At 47.4% G+C, this 20,152-nt stretch overlaps 1 long non-coding RNA gene across 1 annotated transcript in view; it reads left to right on the forward strand.

Annotated features, from left to right (window-relative positions):
- LOC134965432 (uncharacterized) overlaps positions 1–20,152 on the forward strand; it is a 212,594-nt gene that overhangs the window by 62,474 nt on the left and 129,968 nt on the right. The window contains exon 2 of the long non-coding RNA XR_010188358.1: positions 15,465–15,561. This is a non-coding gene — a long non-coding RNA (uncharacterized LOC134965432). The remainder of the gene's footprint in view (positions 1–15,464; positions 15,562–20,152) is intronic.

Genomic DNA, 20,152 nt, shown 5'->3' on the forward strand with positions numbered 1-20,152 from the left:
GGTTTCTGCCTAATTTTCCGGCAGCTGCACTCTAGACTCTGCTTAATCAGCCAGCCAATCCCTGTTTTCCAGCTGGTATAAATATCCTGTTCCTGGGCTGGAAAGTTGTCAGTGCTTCAATTGTCATCCTAGTGATAGCAGTCTCTCCTGATTGTGGTGATCGCCGTCTGCAAGCTCCACTAGATACTGGCACCAATTCCTATCCTCATGGTGCAGCCTGACTCCGCAGTATCCCATTATTGCATCCTGTGTCTGACAGATTACTACAACACCGGCTTCCAGCATTTCAGCTTCCAGCGGTGCCCTGTCTCAACATTCCAGTAATCTGCGCTCTCAAGCATCTCCTGTATTTGCTCCTAAGCATCTCCTGTATATGCTCCTAAGCATCTCCTGTATATGCTCCTAAGCATCTCCTGTTTATGCTCTCAAGCATCTCCTGTTTATGCTCTCAAGCATCACTCGTATATTCATCGCACTCAAGCTACATTAGTGCGTTCCTGCACTACCAACTCAGCTGTACTATTGGACCAGTCCCATCTGACACAACCCGGAAGTTCAGTCATCAGCTTCTGTTTCCCATCAGCTACCCAGTGCATCGGTGTTGGTAAGGACATATCATCTCCAAGTCCTTCAAGACTGTGTTTAATTATACCACACCTAGAGACTGCCTATATGCACTCCTGGGAACTGTGACTTTTATATGCTGTTCTTACTATTGCTAACTGCCAACATATGCTTGAGAGCTGAGTTTCAATAAAACCTTTGAACTTTCCTTTGTTGTCGTGGTCACGCCTTCGGGCTTTGGTGCTGCAGGTCCATACGTATATCTAGGAGTCCTATCTCACCACCCAAGTTCACATACTCCTCAGCCCCTACAACTGAGGCTTCCCACAGCCGACACCAGCCCTCAGTTGTGACAGTAAGCACTGACCTAATGGATCCGGCCGGAGACCATGTCCAAGTGACCAGGCCGATGCAAGCACTTGCAGCCCGCCTTGAACGTCAGGAGGCTGCACAGGGCCATGTGATTCGCTGTCTCCAGGACCTCTCCTCTTGGCTGGATGGAATACAAGTAACCCTCCGTGGTTCAGGGGCGTCCAGTGTGCCGACTGCAGTACCTTTGGTGGTATCCCCACCCACCATTCCCGTTTCTGCTCCTCATCTCCATTTACCGACACATGATACTCCCCTTCAGGTATCTGATTCAACAGAACTCTCTTACATTTTTGTGAAAGACATTCCTGTTGAGGGGATGATCTCCTCTGTTTATCATTCCCGGTCCTCACTGTTCCCTGTCACTTATAAATTTGAATATTTAAGGATTCTCAGTCAACTGTTGGAACAGTTACAAGACCTTCTCTCTAGCATCGTTCCGATTATTTCAAAGTATCTCAGGGATACTCCTAATATCTCTGCTCCCATTTCCATGAAAGCCTTCCCACAGTCTGCTGAGAACAATGATGCTACAGCTGGCAATCTCCCTATGTCTAAGTCGTTTCCCCTTGCACCAAGTAAAGATAAGTTCCGGAGTAAGCCGCGGTCTAGACTTTCTGAAGAGGAACGCAGGCGTCGCATGCAGTTTCAACTCTGTTTCTACTGTGGGGGTTCTGATCACTTTATTAAAGACTGTTCTCTCCGTAAGCCAAGGAAGTATGTTAGATCTCCACATCACAGCATTCATAATTACAAATCTTCCTATGTGGAATCTTCAGCTCCTTTTGATCCGGTCAGGAACAAAAAGAAGGTCGATCAAAGAGAAACCCAATTCTACAATTGGGGTCCTGTGACCAGGAGCCCCGTTTCCAATTCTGGGAAACAAAAGCGATTAAGTAAGACTTTCTTCACCAGAGGGAAGTCAAACTCTGCAGCCCAAGGTGGGGCGTCTGTTTCTGCAGCCCAAGAAGGGGCGTTCGTTTCTACCGCCCAAGGAGGGGCGTTTGTTTCTGCAACCCCAGGAGGGGTATCCAATGTTCAAGCTCTAGTAGGGGCATATGAGTCTTCTAAAAAAGGAGTTTCTGATCTGTCAACCCCAGGAGGGGTGATGGAGAAAACAACCCTGAGAAAAGTGTCTGATTCGTCAACCCCAGGAGGGGTCACCAATGTTCCAGCCTCAAGGGAAGTATCCAGAGCCAAGTTCCCAGATGGAAAGTTTTGTGCTACAGATGCAGTTATGAACTCCTGTTTGCCATCTTCAGAGAGCACCACCCTGTTGGCATCCAGCATGGACCAGGTCCAGGATGGTCTAACTGAACACTCGGATACCACTCATTCCGGTTCTAACCAGATTCTGACTCCTTCAGTTCTAGCTGATTCAACTATCTCCAGACTCAATCCGGTTCATCCGTCTGTCTGAAGATTCCTTCGGTTCCAGCCGATTCCAATATCTTTGGACCCAATCCAGTTCCATCCGTAGGTCCAAAGACTCCTTCGGTTCCAGCCGATTCAAATATCTCTGGACCCAATCCGGTTCCATCCGTAGGTCCAAAGTCTCCACCGGTCTCAGCCGGTTCAAGTTTGTCTGGACTCAATCTGGTCTCGTCCATAGGTCCGGTACAGTGTCCCCTGGTTCCAGCCAGTTCAAGTTCATCAGGATTCAATCTAGATCCTTCCAGCATTTCAGCTTTCAGCGGTGCCCTGTCTCAACATTCCAGTAATCTGTGGTCTCAAGCATCTCCCGTATATGCTCCTAAGCATCTCCTGTATATGCTCCTAAGCATCTCCTGTATATGCTCCTAAGCATCTCCTGTTTATGCTCTCAAGCATCTGGAGAACTCGAGGACATACACTGAGACTTGAGGGAGGGAGGTTCAGGGGAAATTTAAGGAAAAATTACTTCACTGAAAGGGTAATGGATAAGTGGTGGTAGAGGCTAAGACTGTAGAGCAATTTAAACATGCTTGGGATAGGCTTATGAATATCCTTACAAAGACTTAAGGTTCAAAAAGGGTTGAGATTGCCTAAAGGATAAAAAAAAGGGGCAGACTAGATGGGCCAAGTGGTTCTTATCTGCCGTCAAATTCTATGTTTCTATAAGCATCACTCGTATATTCATCGCACTCAAGCTACATTAGTGCGTTCCTGCACTACCAACTCAGCTCTACTATTGGACCAGTCCCATCTGACACAACCTGGCAGTTTAGTCATCAGCTACCCAGTGCATCGGTGTTGGTAAGGACATATCATCTCCAAGGCCTTCAAGACTGTGATTAATTATACCACACCTAGAGACTGCCTATATGCACTCCTGGGAACTGTGACTTTTATATGCTGTTCTTACTATTGCTAACTGCCAACATATGCTTGTGAGCTGAGTTTCAATAAAACCTTTGAACTTTCCTTTGTTGTCGTGGTCACGCCTTCGGGATTTGGTGCTGCAGGTCCATACGTATATCTAGGAGTCCTATCTCACCACCCAAGTTCACATACACCTCAGCCCCTACAACTGAGGCTTCCCACAGCCGACACCAGCCCTCAGTTGTGACAGTTTCTCATTCATTTTGGGGAAAAGTGAGACATATCTTTCAGGTTCACGAAAGCGATCCTAAATCATCTTGGGACAGACGTTGTTTTAAGAAAGTTTGTTCATCCAATCACCTCCCACATTCATTTAGGACAATTACATCAATTATGGCGATTGTTATTATTTTTATTTTGATGTTATTTAAGTATGTGGTTCCTGTTATGTGATATCTGAGGGGTGCTCTGTTTGCACACAATTAATCTTTTTTCCAAATTTGCCCTTGTGATGTGTGGGATACACACTTGATTGTGTGCTCTGTGGATGCCTATCAGATTTTATTGCGCATCATATCTAAATTGTTTTCAATCCAGTGGTCCTCAGGTTTCCCAGCACCCACCATGTTTATTTAGCATTAATCACCTAGTTTACTAGTTGATATTTATCATTTTGTTAATTAATTTTACAGTCATGGAGTATGACATGTGCACTGTAGGAAGACCAGCTCCCAATAGGCACAGTACTTAATGTTAAATGTGGCCTTGACCTGAAGTATATAAGAGATCGTACTTTTATACACCCTGCAAACAAGTCAGATGCAGGACTATACAGCAGATCTATTTTATTACATATACATTATCATCTATCATTTCATGTTCACCAAATTATCTGGCATCCGGTGATTAGTTATACTTTCACGTCAAATGAAAGGCTTTATTTTGCTGTTAGCCCCCACTGACGTTTGGACTTGCTTTATAAACACCATGCAGCGCCTATAAAAAGAATTTGCCTGTCTGCATTTTTTAGAAGTTATTTTCTTACATCATGGATTCAACCAATGATCAGCACAAAATAATCTGCAACATCATATAATAAGAGCAACTCTACAGCATTGTCTTCAGAAGTTACAGTCACCTGTGTCTATTAAAAGTATTTAAATTGATATAAAAAAAACTAGAACTGCCTGTGAGTGGTCCAAGCGTTGGTGCAAATAAAATGCAAAATAACAGCCTCATCATGAAGATCAAAGAACAGCAAATCTAAGAAAAGTTTATCTATAAGCAGCCGTCTGTGGAAGAATATAAAAATATTTTTGAAAACGGGAAGTCCCAGAGAACACTATCTACTAGCATAAAGAAATGGAGAGCATATGTCACAATGGTGACTTTGTCTAGAACAGTTTGTCCTCTAAACCTGAAGGAAACCACTGTTACAAGCCATCGCTGAGGCTTGTCTCTTAGCCGGATCTCGGTTGTTACTAGTCAACCGGTACACCGCATCTTCCAGTGTCCAATGGTCCCGCTGGTTGCTAGGCCCGATTATTTCACTAATATCTACTGTTAAGGTTGTTTTGTATTTCTCTTACGTCCTAGAGGATGCTGGGGACTCCGTAAGGACCATGGGGATAGACGGGCTCCGCAGGAGACATGGGCACTTTAAGAAAGACTTTAGGTATGGGTGTGCACTGGCTCCTCCCTCTATGCCCCTCCTCCAGACCTCAGTTTACAACTGTGCCCAGAGGAGACTGGGTGCATTACAGGGAGCTCTCCTGAGTTTCCTGTCAGAAAGTATATTTGTTACTTTTTTTTATTTTCAGGGAGCCTGCTGGCAACAGACTCCCTGCATCGAGGGACTGAGGAGAGAGAAGCAGACCTACTTCTGTGAGTTTCAAGGCTCTGTTTCTTAGGCTACTGGACACCATTAGCTCCAGAGGGATCGGTACACAGGTCTCACCCTCGCTGTCCGTCCCAGAGCCGCGCCGCCGTCCTCCTCACAGAGCCGGAAGGTAGAAGCCGGGTGAGTATGAGAAGAAAAGAAGACTTCAGAGGCGGCAGAAGACTTCATGATCTTCACTGAGGTAACGCACAGCGGTGAAGCTGTGCGCCATTGCTCCCATACACCTCACACATGGCAGTCACTGCAAGGGTGCAGGGCGCAGGGGGGGGGGGCGCCCTGGGCAGCCCTGGGCAGCATATAAACCTCTCTCTGGCAAAAATATATATATATATGCAGCTGGGCACTGTATATATAAAGAGCCCCCACCAGTTTTTAGTATATTTGAGCGGGACAGAAGCCCGCCACCGAGGGGGCGGGGCTTCTCCCTCAGCACTCACCAGCGCCATTTTCTCCACAGCACAGCGCTGAGAGGAAGCTCCCCGGACTCTCCCCTGCTTATTCCACGGTGAAAGAGGGTTTTGAAGAAGGGGGGGGGGCACATAATTTGGCGCATATATATATATATATATGTACAAACAGCGCTACTGGGTAAACATATATTTATATAGTGTTTTTTCCTTCATATAGCGCTGGGTGTGTGCTGGCATACTCTCTCTCTGTCTCTCCAAAGGGCCTTGTGGGGGAACTGTCTTCAGATAAGAGGATTCCCTGTGTGTGTTTGGTGTGTCGGTACGCGTGTGTCGACATGTCTGATGTAGAAGGCTTTCAGGGGGAGGAGGAGGAGGAGAAAATGAATGTGGTGTCTCCGTCAACAACGCCGACACCTGACTGGATGGATATGTGGAATGTTTTAAGTGCTAATGTAAATTTATTGCACAAAAGATTAGACAAAGCTGAAGCTAGGGAACAGCCAGGGAGTCAACCCATGTCTGTCCCTATGTCGCAGGGACCTTCGGGGTCTCAAAAACGCCCACTATCCCAAATAGTAGACACAGATACCGACACGGATTCTGACTCCAGTGTCGACTACGATGATGCAAAGTTACAGCCAAAATTGGCTAAATGTATTCGATATATGATTATTGCAATAAAAGATGTTTTGCATATCACAGAGGAACCCCCTGTCCCTGACACGAGGGTACACATGTATAAGGGAAAGAAACCTGAGGTTACCTTTCCCCCCTCACATGAGTTGAACGAATTATGTAAAAAAGCTTGGGAATCTCCAGACAAAAAACTGCAGATTCCCAAAAGGATTCTTATGGCGTATCCTTTCCCGCCAACGGACAGGATACGGTGGGAATCCTCCCCTAGAGTGGACAAAGCATTGACACGCTTATCCAAAAAGGTAGCGCTGCCATCCCAAGATACGGCTACCCTCAGGGATCCTGCTGACCGCAAGCAGGAGGTTACCTTGAAGTCCATTTACACACATTCTGGTACCTTACTCAGACTGGCGATTGCGTCGGCCTGGGTTTGTAGCGCTGTAGCAGCATGGACAGATACCTTATCAGCGGAAATTGAGACCCTAGATAAGGATACCATTTTATTGACCCTAGGGCATATAAAAGATGCTGTCTTATATATGAGAGATGCTCAAAGAGACATTAGTCTACTGGGTTCTAGAATCAACGCTATGTCGATTTCTGCTAGACGAGTCCTATGGACCCGGCAATGGACAGGTGATGCCGACTCAAAGAGGCATATGGAGGTTTTACCTTACAAGGGCGAGGAATTGTTTGGGGAAGGTCTCTTGGACCTGGTCTCCACAGCTACAGCTGGTAAATCAAATTGTTTGCCTTATATTCCCTCACAGCCTAAGAAAGCGCCACATTATCCAATGCAGTCCTTTCGATCACAAAGAAACAAGAAAGTACGAGGTGCGTCCTTTCTTGCCAGAGGTAAGGCCAGAGGAAAAAAGCTGCACAACACAGCTAGTTCCCAGGAACAGAAGTCCTCCCCGGCCTCTACAAAATCCACCGCATGATGCTGGGGCTCCGCTACAGGAGTCCGCCCCAGTGGGGGCACGTCTTCGAGTTTTCAGCCACATCTGGGTTCACTCACATCTATCCCTGGGCAATAGAAATTGTTTCCCAGGGTTACAAGCTGGAATTCGAAGAGGTGCCTACTTGCCGGTTTTTCAAATCGGCCCTACCAGCTTCTCCCCCGGAAAGGGAGATAGTGTTAACAGGTGGTGGTCAAGGTTCCCCTGCTTCAACAAGGGAGGGGATATTACTCAACCCTGCTTGTAGTCCCGAAACCGGACGGTTCGGTCAGACCCATTTAAAATTTAAAATCCCTGAACCTATACTTGAAAAGGTTCAAGTTCAAGATGGAATCGCTAAGAGCGATCATCGCCAGCCTGGAAGGGGGGGATTTTATGGTATCTCTGGACATAAAGGATGCATACCTTCATGTTCCCATTTATCCACCTCATCAGGCGTACCTGAGATTTGCAGTACAGGATTGTCATTACCAATTTCAGATGTTGCCGTTTGGGCTTTCCACGGCCCCGAGGATTTTCACCAAGGTGATGGCGGAAATGATGGTGCTCCTGCGCCAGCAAGGTGTCACAATTATCCCATACTTGGACGATCTCCTCATAAAAGCGAGATCAAGAGAGCAATTGCTGAACAGCGTCTCACTTTCACTGAAGGTGTTACAGCAACACGGCTGGATTCTCAATATCCCGAAGTCGCAGTTGGTTCCTACGACTCGTCTGACCTTCTTGGGCATGATTCTGGATACAGACCAGAAAAGAGTTTATCTTCCGATAGAAAAATCTCAGGAACTCATGACTCTGGTCAGGAACCTATTGAAGCCAAAACAGGTGTCAGTGCATCACTGCACTCGAGTCCTGGGAAAGATGGTGGCATCATACGAAGCCATTCCCTTCGGCAGGTTCCATGCGAGGACTTTCCAATGGGACCTACTGGACAAGTAGTCCGGGTCACATCTACAAATTCATCAGTTGATCCCCCTGTCCCCCAGAGCCAGGGTATCTCTCCTGTGGTGGCTGCAGAGTGCTCACCTTCTAGATAGCCGCAGGTTCGGCATTCAGGACTGGATCCTGGTGACCACGGACGCTAGCCTCCGAGGTTGGGGAGCAGTCACACAGGGAAGAAACTTCCAAGGTCTTTGGTCAAGTCAAGAGACTTATCTTCACATCAACATCCTGGAACTGAGGGCCATATACAACGCCCTACGTCAAGCGGAGACCTTACTTCGCGTCCAACCAGTTCTGATCCAGTCAGACAACATCACCGCAGTGGCTCATGTAAACCGCCAAGGCGGCACAAGGAGCAGAGTGGCAATGGCGGAAGCCGCCAGGATTCTTCGCTGGGCGGAAAATCATGTAAGCGCACTGTCAGCAGGGTTCATTCCGGGAGTGGACAACTGGGAAGCAGACTTCCTCAGCAGACACGACCTGCATCCAGGAAAGTGGGGACTTCATCAGGAAGTCTTCGCACAGATTGCAAGTCAGTGGGGACTGCCCCAGATAGACATGATGGCATCCCGCCTCAACAAAAAGCTACAGAGGTATTGCGCCAGATCAAAAGACCCTTAGGCGGTAGCTGTAGACGCCCTAGTGACACCGTGGGTGTTTCTGTCGGTCTATGTGTTTCCTCCTCTTCCTCTCATACCCAAGTTGTTGAGAATAATAAGAAAAAGAGGAGTGAGAACAATTCTCATTGTTCCAGATTGGCCACGAAGGACCTGGTATCCGGATCTGCTGGAAATGCTCACAGAAGATCCATGGCCTCTTCCTCTACGACAGGACCTGTTGCAACAGGGGCCCTGTCTGTTCCAAGACTTACCGCGGCTGCGTTTGACGGCATGGCGGTTGAACGCAGGATCCTAGCGGAAAAAGGCATTCCGGATGAGGTCATTCCTACGCTGATAAAGGTTAGGAAGGACGTGACAGCTAAACATTATCACCGTATATGGCGAAAATATGTTTCTTGGTGTGAGGCCAGGAATGCTCCTACGGAAGAATTCCATCTGGGCAGTTTCCTTCACTTCCTACAGACTTGAGTGAATTTGGGCCTAAAATTAGGCTACATTAAGGTTCAGATTTCGGCCTTAACCATTTTCTTTCAAAAAGAATTGGCTTCTCTCCCAGAAATACAGACTTTTGTGAAGGGAGTGCTGCATATTCAGCCTCCTTTTATACCTCCGGTGGCGCCTTGGGACCTTAACGTGGTGTTGAGTTTCCTTAAGTCGCACTGGTTTGAACCACTTCAAACGGTGGAGTGTCGGAATTGGCGGCTTTGTCTCATAAAAGCCCCTATCTGGTTTTCCATATGGATAGAGCGGAATTGCAGACCCATCCTCAATTCTTGCCTAAGGTGGTGTCATCTTTTCATATGAACCAACCTATTGTGGTGCCTGTGGCTACGCGAGACTTGGAGGATTCCGAGTCCCGTGATGTAGTCAGGGCTTTGAAAATTTATGTGGCCAGAACGGCTAGAGTCAGAAAAACAGAAGCACTGTTTGTCCTATATGCGGCCAACAAGGTTGGCGCCCCTGTTTCAAAGCAGACTATTGCTCGCTGGATCTGTAACACGATTCAGCAGGCGCATTCTACGGCTGGATTGCCGTTACCAAAATCTGTTAAGGCCCATTCCACTAGGAAGGTGGGCTCGTCTTGGGCGGCTGCCCGAGGGGTCTCGGCACTGCAACTATGCCGAGCTGCTACTTGGTCGGGTTCAAACACCTTTGCAAAGTTCTATAAGTTTGATACCCTGGCTGAGGAGGACCTCCTGTTTGCTCAATCGGTGCTGCAGAGTCATCCGCACTCTCCCGCCCGTTTGGGAGCTTTGGTATAATCCCCATGGTCCTTACGGTGTCCCCAGCATCCTCTAGGACGTAAGAGAAAATAAAATTTTAAATCTACCGGTAAATCTTTTTCTCGTAGTCCGTAGAGGATGCTGGGCGCCCGTCCCAAGTGCGGACTACTTCTGCAAGACTTGTATATAGTTTTGCTTACATAAGGGTTATGTTATAGTTTTCATCGGTCTTGGACTGATGCTATGTTGTTTTCATACTGTTAACTGGTTAGTATATCACAAGTTATACGGTGTGATTGGTGTGGCTGGTATGAATCTTGCCCTTGGATTAACAAAAATCCTTTCCTCGTACTGCCCGTCTCCTCTGGGCACAGTTTATCTAACTGAGGTCTGGAGGAGGGGCATAGAGGGAGGAGCCAGTGCACACCCATACCTAAAGTCATTCTTAAAGTGCCCATGTCTCCTGCGGAGCCCATCTATCCCCATGGTCCTTACGGAGTCCCCAGCATCCTCTACGGACTACGAGAAAAAGATTTACCGGTAGGTTTAAAATCTTATTTTTTAAGCTGCAAAGGCAAATGTAAAGCACTTTGAGTCCTATTAAGAGAAAAGTACTATACAAATAACATTATTATTATTATTATTATTATTATTATTATTATTATAAGTAGTAGTAGTATTAGTAGTAGTATTAAAATGCTATATACATGCTTCTCCAATTAAGCAAGAGAAGAAACTTGTCAAAATAGTAAGAAAGATGACTAAAGCAAAATATAGGCAAATTTTAGATTAGCAACATCACAGCCAATACTTCATCCCCGAACTGTCACATCCTGGGTCCCTGTGAACTTTGCTGGTGATTTGTGAGAGGGGGTTACTGAGTTGGATTGCCACAACAGATGAGGGGTCGAATATTTGATCTCCTCATGTACTGCTAATACCAGATGTTGACGAGAACCTGACCAGAGGCGTGGAGTCTAACCCACCGGAAGGTTTTCACCAGTGACTCTCTCCAATTGGGATTTGGGTTTCGCTGCTCCCGGTAGGCAGGCCGCGTCCCCCTGGACAGATACCCGGTAATAGCTGAGGAGTCAGAGGATAAATAACTAATGGTAGTCTGTGGTACATGAGTAAGTCTTTGATGAACCAGGAAACTAGACGCTGAGTATAACCACTGAGAAGACCAGAGGCTTTAAGAAATAGTAAAGACAATCTAAGGAATGACTGATGAAGTTGAAGCTCTGAACTGGAAATTACTTGAGGGAACGAGCAATGGTACCTGAAGGCACACAGTGCTTGAGGCACTGGATTACTAGAAGAAACTTGAAGAAAATCGATGGTGACTGATGTTACTTGATATCTGAAGAAACAATATATGGTGACCGATGGCACTCGGTACTTGAGACACTGAAGAACTAGAAAACACTTGAAGAAGCAATCGATGGTAACCGATGGCACTCGGTACTTGAGACGTTGAAGATACTTGAAGAAGCAATTGATGTTAACCGATGGTACTCGGTACTTGAGACACTAAAGAATTAGAAAACACTTGAAGAAGCAGTTGATGGTAGATCGTTGTTGAGCCTGGAACCTGGAGCAGCAACACACAGCAACATGCTCTGAACAAGAAAGTTGTTCAGGCATCTTCCTGTTCAAAAGAATCTTATATATAAAACTCATCTGCCTTTTGTTTTTTTTTGTTTGTCTGACTGTCCGGTTATGCATTTAGACACCCCTGCAACAATTGGGATAAAACCAATGCAAGGTTGTCCAGTTGGATGCTGGCCAGGTTTTAGGGTGGTTGGGGGTCACGGTTGGATCTCGCAGAGGAATGCACCAGGCAGAACTTTGACCTGGGGAGCCTGTTCTGGGCTTTCCACTGGATGGATTTGAAAGAAAACTTCACAAAGTGGTAACATTGCATCGCAGAAGATATACTATGGGGTTGAGGTTGGTCAGATCTCACTGTGGAATGTGCCAGGCAGACCTTTGACCGAGGTAGCCTATTCTGGGCCTTCCACTGGATGCATTTGAAAGAAAACTTCACAGAGTGGTAACATTGGATCCCAGAAGACTTACTAGGGGGTTGGGTTGGTCAGACCTCACGGCAGAATGCGCCAGACAGACCTTTGACCCGGGGAGTCTGTTCGGAGCCTTCCACTGGATGAATTTAGGATAAAACTTCAGAGTGGTAACATTGGATCCCAGAAGATATACTAGGGGGTTGGGTTGGTAAGACCTCATGGCAGAATGCGCCAGGCAGGCCTTTGACCCGGGGAGTCTGTTCTGAGCCTTCCACTGGATGGATTTGGAAGAAAACTTCAGAGTGGTAAAATTGGATCCCAGAAGACATACTAGGGGGTGGAGTCCCTGTTGGACTTCCTGTTGGTGTATGCTGGGCAGAACTTTAACACGGAGATCCTGTTTTGGGCCTTCCAGTGGATGGATTTGGATGAAAATTTCACAAAGTGGTATCATTGTATCTCAGAAGACATACTAGGGGGTTGGGGTCCCAGTCGGACCTCCTGTTGGTGTATGCTGGGCAGAACTTAGAAAGAGAGCCTGTTCTGGGCCTTCCACTGGATGGATTTGGATGAAAACTTTAATGAACTGTAAAAAATGACAGAAATGGCCATAATTAAAATGGTGCAGGACCCCATCATGTCGGCACAGGCCGGCTACCCCAGGCCAGCACACAGGTGAAAATTAACACTTTATTAACACTTATTATTTTCCCTATCACTTTGTATATATTTTTGTATTTTAATCACACCACTTACATAGCACTTCTGTGCTTCTTATTAACCCTTATTCATTTTCACCTGTGTGCTGGCCTGGGGTAGCCGGCCTGTGCTGACATGATGGGGTCCTGCACCCCGGACCCATACCTAGTATTAGGGACCCCCAGTGACGGAGAAGCCTTGTCAATCGGCCTGGGGGCTTAACCCTATATCTGCAGATATACGCAACTAAGATCTCCGTATTATCTGACTATTATGTAGTATTATTATTTTTCACTCAGTGTGCATTAGGGAACACAAATTGTTTTTTCTTCCACAGAATTACCCCTCCCTTTTAGCACCTGAGTGAAATCACAATCTGATTGAGCAGCTCACCATCATATGTGCATTGTATTTAGAGAGGCATGGATGGGTCAGCATTAGGAGGGATTGCTGACTCCAAAGTGCCATTGGAGTAGTCAGGGGTGTCTCTAGGTAAGCTGGCTCTCAGATACTGTAGGAGCCATTATCATGTGGCCTTACACTGGAAATTTAGACCCAGACATATGTGTAATTATTTATGGGGTGGGTGTGGGGTGCGGTGGCCCCTGTGTCGGTATGGCTGGGCGGCTTCAGGTTGGCACACCCTAACACTTTATTAACACTTATTATTTTCCCTATCACTTTGTATATATTTTTGTATTTTAATCACACCACTTACATAGCACTTCTGTGCTTCTTATTAACCCTTATTCATTTTCACCTGTGTGCTGGCCTGGGGTAGCCGGCCTGTGCTGACATGATGGGGTCCTGCACCCTGGACCCATACCTAGCATTAGGGACCCCCAGTGACGGAGAAGCCTTGTCAATCGGCCTGGGGGCTTAACCCTATATCTGCAGATATACGCAACTAAGATCTCCGTATTATCTGACTATTATGTAGTATTATTATTTTTCACTCAGTGTGCATTAGGGAACACAAATAGTTTTTTCTTCCACAGAATTACCCCTCCCTTTTAGCACCTGAGTGAAATCACAATCTGATTGAGCAGCTCACCATCATATGTGCATTGTATTTAGAGAGGCATGGATGGGTCAGCATTAGGAGGGATTGCTGACTCCAAAGTGCCATTGGAGAAGTCAGGGGTGTCTCCAGGTAAGCTGGCTCTCAGATACTGTAGGAGCCATTATCATGTGGCCTTACACTGGGAATTTAGACCCAGACATATGTGTAATTATTTATGGGGTGGGTGTGGGGTGCGGTGGCCTCTGTGTCGGTATGGCTGGGCGGCTTCAGGTTGGCACACCCTAACACTTTATTAACACTTATTATTTTCCCTATCACTTTGTATATATTTTTGTATTTTAATCACACCACTTACATAGCACTTCTGTGCTTCTTATTAACCCTTATTCATTTTCACCTGTGTGCTGGCCTGGGGTAGCCGGCCTGTGCCGACATGATGGGGTCCTGCACCCCAGACCCATACCTAGTATTAGGGACCCCCAGTGACGGAGAAGCCTTGTCAATCGGCCTGGGGGCTTAACCCTATATATGCAGATATACGCAACTAATATCTCCGTATTTTCTGACTATTATGTAGTATTATTATTTTTCACTCAGTGTGCATTAGGGAACACAAATAGTTTTTTCTTCCACAGAATTACCCCTCCCTTTTAGCACTTGAGTGAAATCACAATCTGATTGAGCAGCTCACCATCATATGTGAATTCCGGGTACTAGTTCAGAATAAATGAAAAGCAGAGATTGGTTGTTGTCAGGAAGTAGGCAGAGAGCAGGGACAGTTTAAAAAGTTTAAGCATGTCCAAAACAGAAGACTGAACAAATACAAGTTAAAAATGGCAAACAGTATTCTCGCAACAATTCTAACTTCTATAATAATCACAAGGTATGGAGTATCACCAGTTGATTCTCTGCTGTAGTAATCAGATGCACTGTTTTTTTTTCAGGAACACAAGTTCATTGTGCATAAGGGGGGTCATTCCGAGTTGATCACACGTAGCAACTTTTTGCTGCTGGTGCGATCAACCTGACGCCGCCTATAGGGGAGCGTATTTTAGCATAGCAGGGCTGCAAACACTTGTGCAGCCCTGCTATGCTAAAAAAGTTTCAAGTAAAACATCAGACATCTGCCCCCCAAATGCCTCGACACGCTTGCGTTGGACTCACCACGCCTAGAAAAAGGTGAGTATCCACCCCGGAACATCTCCCGCCTGTCCGTCTTCTTGCGCCGATGCGATCACATTTCTCGATGGCGGCGTCCGCCGCGCATGCGCATTTCCAACTCATTCACACCGCAGCGAAGAACCGCTGCGTGCGAACGGGTTGGATGACCCCCGTGGTCCTTGGATCAAATCCCACTGAACACATCACTGCTTTTTATTGTGGATCTGTGATACTATGCTTCCAGCAGTATTAAAATAAGGGGGGTAAATACTTTTTTAATCGATTATTTTTTATATTTACAATTAACTAAGAATAAACTTTATTTGACTAAATGGTACAGTATGTTGACCAGTGGTAAAAATTCATGAATGCATTCATACCGATTCATAGATATAATATAATAAAATGTTAAAAATCCAAGGTTTTATATTCTTTTATTGTCACTGTATAGAGTTTTATATCGATTTTTTCCAATGCAAAAAATTCAGTTAACACAATCTCGTTGTTGGTTTTAGCATCTCATCACAGCAATTGCCACCACCTCTGGAATCTAAATAGTTACATTGTTCATTTATATTTGAGCTAAATATATTCTTCCCAGCCTTGGGTAATCTAATTGCATTTTTTTTCAGAATCTGCATTTTCTTGCCCCAAATCTGCCTTTCATCCTAGTCTCTGAGGGCACACATAGGACAAACTTCATGATCTACTGCTGGTGACAGAACTTAGGTGAGAGGTAGGAAGTTGTAGATCATTTCTGTAGATGTTTCTGTTTATACATGTCATGCTTCATACTGCATGGATGCTGGTAAAGTGGTCTGTGTGCAATTCACCATGGGACTATGGAGAGCTGCAGAAATGTGTAATTTCTTATACCTCCCAACTGTCCCGATTTTCACGGGACAGTCCCGTTCTTTGGGCACTGTCCCGCTGTGCCACCCGCAGATCACAGTGTCCTGCGGTGTGCGTGTGTGGGCATTTGGGATGCACCCTGTAACTCGCTGTTCTGCATAGCGGAGCAATAGCGAATACATGTTGTGCACAGCGTGTATTCATGGGAGACAGATGAGCTGGGGCATTGCCGAAACTAGGATTTCTGGCACCTGGGGCAAGACAGTAATTTAGCGCCCACACACAACACACACACACACACACACACACACACACACACACACACACACACACACACACACACACAATAGGATTTTAATTACCTACCGGTAAATCCTTTTCTCGTAGTCCGTAGAGGATACTGGGAATCCATTTAGTACCATGGGGTATAGTCTGGTCCACTAGGAGTCATGGCCACTTTAAGAATTTGATAGTGTGGGCTGGCTACTCCCTCTATGCCCCTCCTACCAGACTCAGTCTAAGAAACTGTGCCCGAGAAGACGGACATACTTTGAGAGAAGTATAAAAGGATAGTGGTGAGATTCCGAACTAGCACCCACAAACAAGAGGAAAGCGATGCTAACCAAACTGGAAACAGTAACAGCTGAACAAACCACAATACTTAACCAAGTAGCAGTGCAGGAAGAATGAAGCACTGGGAGGGCGCCCAGTATCCTCTTCCTCTACGGACTACGAGAAAAGGATTTACCGGTAGGTAATTAAAATCCTATTTTCTCTTACGTTCTAGAGTAGGGGTGGGCAAAATACGGCCCGCGGGCCGGATGCGGCCCGCAAACCGATCCTGCCCGGCCCACTGCCTCCCACCAGCGAGCAATGACAAGCGGCCCGACCGGCTGAGCTGCTTGTCATTGCTCTGAGCTGCAGTACCTCCAAGCTGCCAGCGGCGCCTCTCTCCCCTGCTGCTCCGTTGTAGCAGCCTCCTCCAGAGTCCCCAGTGACAACGGCTGTGTTCAGCCGAGAAGGGGGCGGGGCTATGTGCCGATGAGGGTGCGGGGCTACACGGGACCTCAGGGGGCGGAGCTACACGGGACAAGAGCCAGACTGCTACAGATCCATCCTTCCTGCCACTGCCAGCCAGATCAGTAAGTTACTGGGAAAAGTGAAAGAAAGTGTGTGTGTGTGTGTGTGTGTATATTTGTGTGTGCGGGCAGTGGCGTCAGACTGTTTTTCGGTTTGGGGGAGAGATCTTTAGCTCTCGCTGTACCAACCCCTCCCGTGTTCTGTCACCATGTCACCCCCATGTTCTGTCACTATGTCACCCCCCCCCCCCCGTGTTCTGTCACCCCCCCGTGTTCTGTCACTATGTCACACCCACGTGTTCTGTCACTATGTCACACCCCCCGTGTTCTGTCACTGTCACCCCCCGTGTTCTGTCACTGTCACCCCCCCCCCGTGTTCTGTCACTGTGTCACCCCCCCGTGTTCTGTCACTGTGTCACCTCCTCATGTTCTATCACTGTGTCACACCCCCCGTGTTCTATCACTGTGTCACACCCCCCGTGTTCTGTCACTGTGTCACCTCCCCGTGTTCTGTCACTGTGTCACCTCCCCGTGTTCTGTCACTGTCACCCCCCCGTGTTCTGTCACTATGTCACCCCCCCGTGTTCTGTCACTATGTCACACCCCCCGTGTTCTGTCACTGTGTCACACCCCCCGTGTTCTATCACTGTGTCACACCCCCGTGTTCTGTCACTGTGTCACCTCCCCGTGTTCTGTCACTGTGTCACCTCCCCGTGTTCTGTCACTGTCACCCCCCCGTGTTCTGTCACTATGTCACACCCCCGTGTTCTGTCACTATGTCACCCCCCCCGTGTTCTGTCACTATGTCACACCCCCCGTGTTCTGTCACTGTGTCACCCCCCCCGTGTTCTGTCACTGTGTCACACACCCCGTGTTCTGTCACTGTGTCACCTCCCCGTGTTCTATCACTGTGTCACACCCCCCGTGTTCTGTCACTGTGTCACCTCCCCGTGTTCTGTCACTGTGTCACCTCCCCGTGTTCTGTCACTGTGTCACCTCCCCGTGTTCTGTCGCTGTCAACCCCACCATGTTCTGTCACCATGTCACACCCCCCGTGTTCTGTCACTGTGTCACCTCCCCGTGTTCTGTCGCTGTCAACCCCACCATGTTCTGTCACCATGTCACCCCCACCGTGTTCTGTCACCCCCCCCTCCCCGTGTTCTTTCACTGTCACACCCCCCGTGTTCTGTCACCGTGTTACACATCTGTGTTCTGTCACTGTCACCCCCACCGTGTTCTGTCACTGTGTCACACCCCCCGTGTTCTGTCACTGTCATCCCCCTCCCCGTGTTCTGTCACCGTGTCACCCCCACCATGTTCTGTCACTGTCACCCCCCCCTCCCCGTGTTCTGTCACTGTGTCACCCCCACCGTTTTCTGTCACTGTGTCACACACCCGTGTTCTGTCACTGTCACCTCCCACTCCCCGTGTTCTGTCACCGTGTCACCCCCACCGTGTTCTGTCACCGTGTCACACACCCGTGTTCTGTCACTGTCACCCCCCTCCCCGTGTTCTGTCACCGTGTCACACCCCCCATGTTCTGTCACCGTGTCACCCGCACCGTGTTCTGTCACTGTGTCACACACCCCGTGTTCTGTCACCCCCACCGTGTTCTGTCACCGTGTCACCCCCACCGTGTTCTGTCACTGTGTCACCCCCACCGTGTTCTGTCACCGTGTCACACCTTTCCCCAGGGGCCATAAGACACTGGATAATTTGCTTGCTGCACAATAATTATCCTAAATAAAATGTTTTTGTGTAAAAAGGCTCTCTACCTGCCGTAATGTGTGTAAAAGGGGCTCTACCTGGTGTAATGTGTGTAAGTGGTGCTGTGTGGCGCAATTTGAATAATGGAGACTATTGTGCAGCCTAATATGAATCTGTATTATTTTTTGCCCACACCCCTTCCACATGAAGCCACGTCTCTATATTTTTGGCAAGTGGGGCGAGCTGCTATTTTGTATGTGGCCCTCGGATACTGACAGGAAATGTCAAGTGGCCCCTCAGCTGAAATAATTGCCCACCCCTGTTCTAGAGGATACTGGGGATCCGTTTAGTACCATGGGGAAGTACCAAAGCTCCCAAACTGGGTGGGAGAGTGCTGAGGTTCCTGCAGAACTGATTGACCAAACTGTAGGTCCTCAGAGGCCAAAGTATCGAACTTGTAGAACTTTACAAACGTGTTTGAACCTGACCAATTAGCTGTTCGGCAGAGCTGTAAGTCCGAGACACCCCGGGCTGCCGCCCAAGAAGAACCCACCAAACTAGTCAAGTGGGCCTGTACAGATTTAGGAACCAGCAATCCTGCAGTGGAATAAGCATGCTGGATAGTGAGCCTGGTCCAGCGTGCAATAGACTGCTATGAAGCAGGACGTCCAATCTTATTGGTATAGTAAAGAACAAACAGCGAGTCCGATTTCCTGTGACGAGCTGTTCTCTTCACATACACCTTCAAAGCCCTCACAATATCCAAAGACTTTGAATTAACAGAGGTGTCGGTAACCACTGGAACAACAATAGGTTGGTTGATGTGAAATGCAGACACCACCTTAGGAAGAAATTGCTGCCGAGTCCTGAGTTCAGCTCTGTCCTCGTGGAAAATTAAATAGGAGCTCTTGTGAGACAACACCCCTAGCTCCGACACATGTCTTGCTGAAGCCAAGGCCAACAGTGTGACGGTCTTCCACGTAAGATATTTTACGTCTACCTCCTGTAACAGTTCAAACCAGTCCGACTGGAGGAAAGCAGCACCAAATTGAGATCCCAAGGTGCCGTGGGAGGCACAAAAGGAGGTTGGATGTGCAGAACCCCTTTCAAGAACATCTGGACCTCAGGGAGAGAAACCAATTATTTCTGAAAGAAAATGGGCAAGGCCGAAATCTGGACTTTTATGGAGCCCAGACGTAGGCCCACATCCACACCCGACTGCAGAAAAAGCAGGAAACATTCCAAATTAAATTCCACCGTAGAATATTTTCTGCTCTCACACTAAGAGACGTATTTCTTCCAAATACGGTGGTAATGTTTAGACGTAACCGCCTTCCTGGCTTGGATCATAGTCGGGATGACCTTATCAGGGATGCCTCTCCTGGCTAGAATCAGCCGTTCAACTTCCATGCCGTCAAATGTAGCCGCGGTAAGTCTTGATAGATGAACGGGCCCTGTTGCAGAAGATCTTCGCAAAGAGGTAGAGGCCACAAATCTTCGAGGAGCATCTCCAGAAGGTCCGTGTACCAGGCCCTTCTTGGCCAGTCTGGTGCAATGAGAATTGCTTGAACCTTTTACCTTTTTATTCTTTTCAGAATTCTTGGGAACAGAGGAAGTGGAGAAAACACGTACACCATCTAATAGACCCATGGAGTTCTCAGAGCGTCCACCGCCACCGCCTG

Source organism: Pseudophryne corroboree, chromosome 10 (genome assembly GCF_028390025.1).
Source record: "Pseudophryne corroboree isolate aPseCor3 chromosome 10, aPseCor3.hap2, whole genome shotgun sequence".
NCBI classification, from domain to species: domain Eukaryota; kingdom Metazoa; phylum Chordata; class Amphibia; order Anura; family Myobatrachidae; genus Pseudophryne; species Pseudophryne corroboree.